Source organism: Rhea americana, unplaced genomic scaffold, assembly GCF_003343005.1.
Source record: "Rhea americana isolate MKP2758 unplaced genomic scaffold, rheAme1 scaffold_37, whole genome shotgun sequence".
In the NCBI taxonomy this organism is placed as follows: Eukaryota; Metazoa; Chordata; class Aves; order Rheiformes; family Rheidae; genus Rhea; species Rhea americana.
In genome coordinates, this window is record NW_028186501.1 from 2,441,332 (window position 1) to 2,446,575 (window position 5,244).

Here is a 5,244-nt window from a genome sequence, read left to right on the forward strand (position 1 = left end):
CTGGTTATGTGCTGTGGTGCCTCTGGCCGTGCACTGCAGCGAGGTCCCACCGTGGGGAGGTCCTGGTTATGTGCTGTGGTAGGTCTGGCCATGCACTGCAGTGTGGTCCCACCATGGGGAGGTCCTGGTTATGTGCTGTGGTAGGTCTGGCCATGCACTGCAGTGTGGTCCCACCATGGGGAGGTCCCAGCATGCTCCGTGGCAATTCCAGCCACGTGCCGAGGTCTGGCCATGCACTGCAGCGAGCTCCCTGGCCGTCACGGCTGGGGCTGGCCGCTTGGGCAGCGCTTCGGCAGGCGGAGGTGCGGGGAAGGGGGTTTCCCGCTTGCCCCCGAAACCTGCTCGCTGCAGGTGGGGGCGACGCTGCTCGCGTCCCCGCCGTGCAGGTCCGCCGTGGCAGCCGAGTGCTGCTCTCCGCTCTGCGAGGGGGCTCATCCTGCCGCGCTGTCCGTGTGTCTGTCCTCCCCAGTGGCCCTGGACGGCTGCCGCGCTGGAGAATCCGACCAGGCTTTCGAAACGCTGATGATGGAAACTCATCTTTGCCAAAGCTTCCAAGCGGTGCCGGGCTGGAAGCGTTGAACACGTTAGGGCTTCTCACCGAAACCCGCGGGCGTCACCTGGCCGTTGGGCGCGCGGGCATCGCGTGAAGAGCCCGTCGCCACGTGGCCTCCGAAGGCCCCGCGGGCGCCCGAAGCTCCGCTTGCCCCGCCGCGGCAGGCAGCGCCGGCCCCGCAAGCGGCGACTGCTCCTGCAGCGAAGGCGCTGCTTTTCCTGGCTCCGCCTGCAAGGGGAAAACTCAAAACTACGTCGCTTCCAAAGCGTAGCGCCCTCCGCGTGGGCAGGAGCCTGGCGAGCGGCATCCGGCATAGACGGGGCCTCCGGGAAGCTCCCTGAGGAATTTGGAGGGCGCTTCGCTGGTAATTAACGGGCTCTAATTATGGAAAGCCTTAAGTGAAGGGCGCAGCTGCGTTTATGCCCGCGGCGTCGTGGAGGAGGCGGCGCAGCGCGAGCGGGGCTGCTCCCACCGGCCGTCGCTCCTGCACCGGCGCTGCCGCGGGCTCGGGCAGCCGAGGTTCGCGTCGGCAGCGCTGCCGCGGGCTGCGGCCTCGGCCAGGCAATTACAGGTGCTTTTTATTAAAAAAAAAAAAAAAAAAAAAAAAAAATCCAGAGCGATAGAGTAGAAATTGGTGCAGACGGCGGGGTCCAGCGTGGGGCCTGGCCGGGCGCTGAGCGTTGCCCCTTGCCGCGGGAGCCGCGCACCGGCCGCGGCTGCGGCGCCYCTGACGCTGCTCCTCAAGTTTTCCGAATCCGACCAGTCTTTGAAAGCAAACGTGTAAACCCGGCACCGTCGAGCGGCCTGCGGGAAGCCGCCTTCGTCTTCCTCGCTCCGTGAAGCTGGCTGTCGCGGGTGCCGATGCCTTTCCCTTCTCCGTGCAGGGCTTCGCTGCGTACTCCRCCCCGGATAACTATCTTTGTGCAGTTATTTAAGCTGTTTGTTCACCGCCTGTCACAAGGCATCCGGGAGCCACGCGGCACGTGGGACAGTCAGACCCCAGCATCGCTCGGGAAAAGCCCCTTCGCAGGAGCGAAGGAGGTTTACAGGTAATTGCGGTCGCTTGGGGAAATAACTGGGATTTGCAGGTGCTCCGGAAGCATCCTCCAGAAGGGAAAGCCGGCAAGTGAAGCCACGGGTTGAGGTTTTTAAGACCCTGGTCAATAAAACCCTGTGACCGTTCATCACGTTCTAGCCCTGGGTAGCAAGTGTAGTGACGTGAGGCTTTTGATCACCGCGTCCTAGGTGATTGATAGACTTCAGAGTTAACAGGGCTCCGAGCRGCTGAGTTTTTCCTTCTGGTAGGGGGCTTCCCGCCGCAGCGTGCCAGGCRCCCCATCCCGTCCCCCAGTGCGGCGCTGACCCCTTGGGGCGTCGCTCGCGGCTCGTCTGCTCGGTGCCGGGAAGGTATTTTTAGGTGCTGCTTGAAAATCTCTCTCGTCYGTGAGCCGCTACCGCTGGCAGCAAGGGGGGCGGGAAGGGGAAGCCACTTACTAGCGGACAGCGGGAGGGTTAATCCTCAGTCACCCTGAGCACAGGGAAATGCATCTTTCTATATAAATAAATAAATACATTTATATGTGCACATATACGCTACACATTTAAAAAAATATATATATATATGCATATATAGGCATGCATGTGTGTATATACACACACACATATATATGTGTGTATATATATGCATATATATATATATATATACATATATATATATATATACACACACATATATATAATGTTCCTGGTTAGTGCACTGGTGTTCTGCGCCCCAGCTGCCCTTCTCCGCTGCCCGCGCTCGTCTCGGGGGCACTCGATCCCCCGCCGGCTCCGCGGTTCAGGCTAAAGAGGCTTATGCGCGGCTGAACCCCCCTCTTTAATAGCCTTGCTGGCAGGGGGCCAGCTTAACAGATTGGACCGGCCTGATTCCCCCGGGAGGAGGGGAGCCGGCCTTTCTTTCCTTGCTAAAAACGAAATATGGAAATTCTGTCCGCCATCGGCTGGATTTCCTGCTCGCCGGGTTTCCTCCGGSGTTTGCTCCCGGGGAGAGGCCGCGAGGACCGCGTCGCTCGGCGCAGGGCCGGCGCCGGCGGCTCAAGCCGCTGCCCCGCGCGGGGCGCCTCTCGCACCTCCCCGGGCTCTCTAAATCCCTGCGTAATCGTCAGCACAGGCGGCTGCGTGCGTAACTAAGCTGGGTAATTTCTTTTAAATTACAGCTCGCTGAGTTACAGCGGAGCCGCGGCCGGTCAGGACTAACGCTTTTGCTTGGACTCTAACATAAATGCAGCTATGCCTTGACCCTGCAGGGAATTAAGTGCAATCCAAGTAGCGTTCAGTAACRTGGATCGTTTCCCTCGCAGTGGGTGAAGTTGAGCACGTGCGGGAGTTCGTTTCGGGCCGAGGGGGTGCTCGCCGATGGAAGTTGTCCCGTCCCAGCGAGCGAAGCAGCGATACGTTAGCTGGGAGCCGTGAGCGGCCGAAGGGGAGGCACRTGTGATGGGAGAAGGGGTCGTAGCGACAGCCTCTCGCTTCGCAGGGGCCAAAGCTCGTGAAGTTTAGGAAAGTTTTAAGTACTGTTAGCCTGAGGTTGGCCGCTAAGCCCGAGAGCCGCCGGATCGCAAGCGGCCGCCTCTGATCAGCCGCCGCCGAGCGCAGCGGGTCGCTGCGGGCACGGCCGGGTGCGGGGCGGGCGGCGGGCGCTGGCGCCGCTGGGTTTCTGCTCCAGCGACGCGTGGTGAGGCCGCAGCTCCGTGCCTCGGGCCGGCGGCACGCGGGCTCTCCCAAAGCGTCGCGGGCCGGGTGAAGCCTCTCTTCCCTCTCGCTTCGGGGCTCTCKGCTGGGTTTCCCTGCGTCGCTTCTGCCGTGGTTTCTGGTGCTTCTCGTGCTCGTGTGTGTCCCTTGATGCTTCTSCCCCCCTTTCCTCTTTCTCAAGCAACTGGTAGCACTTGCAAGTGATTTAATTCTGTTGGAAGGTTTTCCGCRGTTCTCTGTTGCAGTGGATGTGTGTCTAAGCCTGTGTTTCCTCTCTGCGGTTAACGCCGTTAAGCTGGCTCTGCGCCTGCGAGGAGCTGTGGCGTTGCCCTTTCCATAAGCACCGCAGCTTAAATACGTTACAGCAGCGACTACAGTCGCTTGAATTTCAAGCTAGCTGAAAATAGAAAGGTGGCTGTGTCATCCGAGTGCCCTGAGCTCCCCTGCGCTTATCCCGTCTTTAATTAAAACAAATGAGAAATAATTTCCGGGTTCTGAGCAAAGCGGGTTTCGCGTTTGTGGCTGAAAGGACACCAAGACTGAAGCYGAGATTTTGTGGTGGATATCTCATGGGACCGTTTGTTCTCACAAAATTGCTTGTATCTCCACGTAACTGAGCTTCGGTACGAGCTAAGCGTGAGCCCCRGTAATCCGAGCCTGCGCACAGCCCGGACGGGCTCCGGGGAGCGAAGGTCCCGGCTCGGCTCCTCGCGGCTCTGCGCGGGCGAGCAACGTCTGCGGGGCGTCGTGGCAGAAACTCGCCGGCGGCGTCACCGGTTGCGGTTTCGGCAGCCGCGGGAATCCGCGGTCAGCGTGCCGAGGCAGCGGTTAGCGACTCCGGTCGCTCGCAGTGCCGTTATCCCGCGGGGCGGCGGCGGCGTGCCGCGGGATGCGGGGMGCCGGCGGCCCGGGAAGGCGGCTCGGCTGCCCGGGGCACATCAGTTACCTGCGCGGCTCGCGTTYAGCGTTTGTGCTGGCGGAAAATTTCGCGCCTGCAGACGTTTGTTCAGAAACCCGCTGATCATTGCACTTGACTTCCATGTACGTTCCCGAAGGTTTGCGGTTAGGCAGCTGGGGTGGTACCTGCCCGATTAAAGTGTCTGTTCGGACACAGCTGAAGGTCGGGAGATGCAACCAGGAGTTTGCGGCGCTCGTCCTCGCCGCACCGAGCGGTTCCCTTTAGCTCCCGCTCCCGCGGGGCGAGGGCTCCTTCCGCGCCCTCGGCCCGAGCGCGGGGCTTTTCCCGAGGGGCTTGGGCGGAGGTGTTGCTGCCCCCGCCAGCACCTCGCAGCCCCTCTCGGTGCCCCCCGGGGAGAGCCGGGACGCGAGCGGGGCCGGCGAGGGGCAGTGCGCCGCGGGGGCCCCGCCGGCCCGTGTCCCCGAGCAGCAGCCCCGCGCCGTGCTCCAGGAAACTTGCACGTCGCGGTGCGGAGCGCTTTGGGCTTGAATCGCCTTGTGATTGACAGCGACACCGATCGTGAGGAACCTGATGTCACGAATGCAAAGCTACAAGAAGTGCAAAAAGTTGTGTCGCAGGGCAGCTCCGCACAGCACGGTGCGCGCGGCTGCGTGGTGCAGGGCAGCTCCGTGTGGCTGCGGGGTGCATGGCAGGTCTGCGTGGCACGGTGTACGTGGCTGCGTGGTGCAGGGCAGCTCCATGTGGCACAGTGTATGTGGCTGCGTGGTGCAGGGCAGGTCCGCACAGCACGGTGCACGCGGCTGCGTGGTGCAGGGCAGGCCCGTGTGGCTGCGTGGTGCAGGGCAGGACTGCGTGGCGTGGTGTACGTGGCTGCGTGGTGCAGGGCAGCTCCGCATGGCACGGTGTGCGCAGCTGCATGTCGCAGGGCAGGTCTGTGCAGCCTGGTGCCCATGGGCACATGCTGCAGGGCGGGTCTGTGTGGCATCTTGCCTGCAGGTGCGTGTTTCAGGTGCTGTCCGTG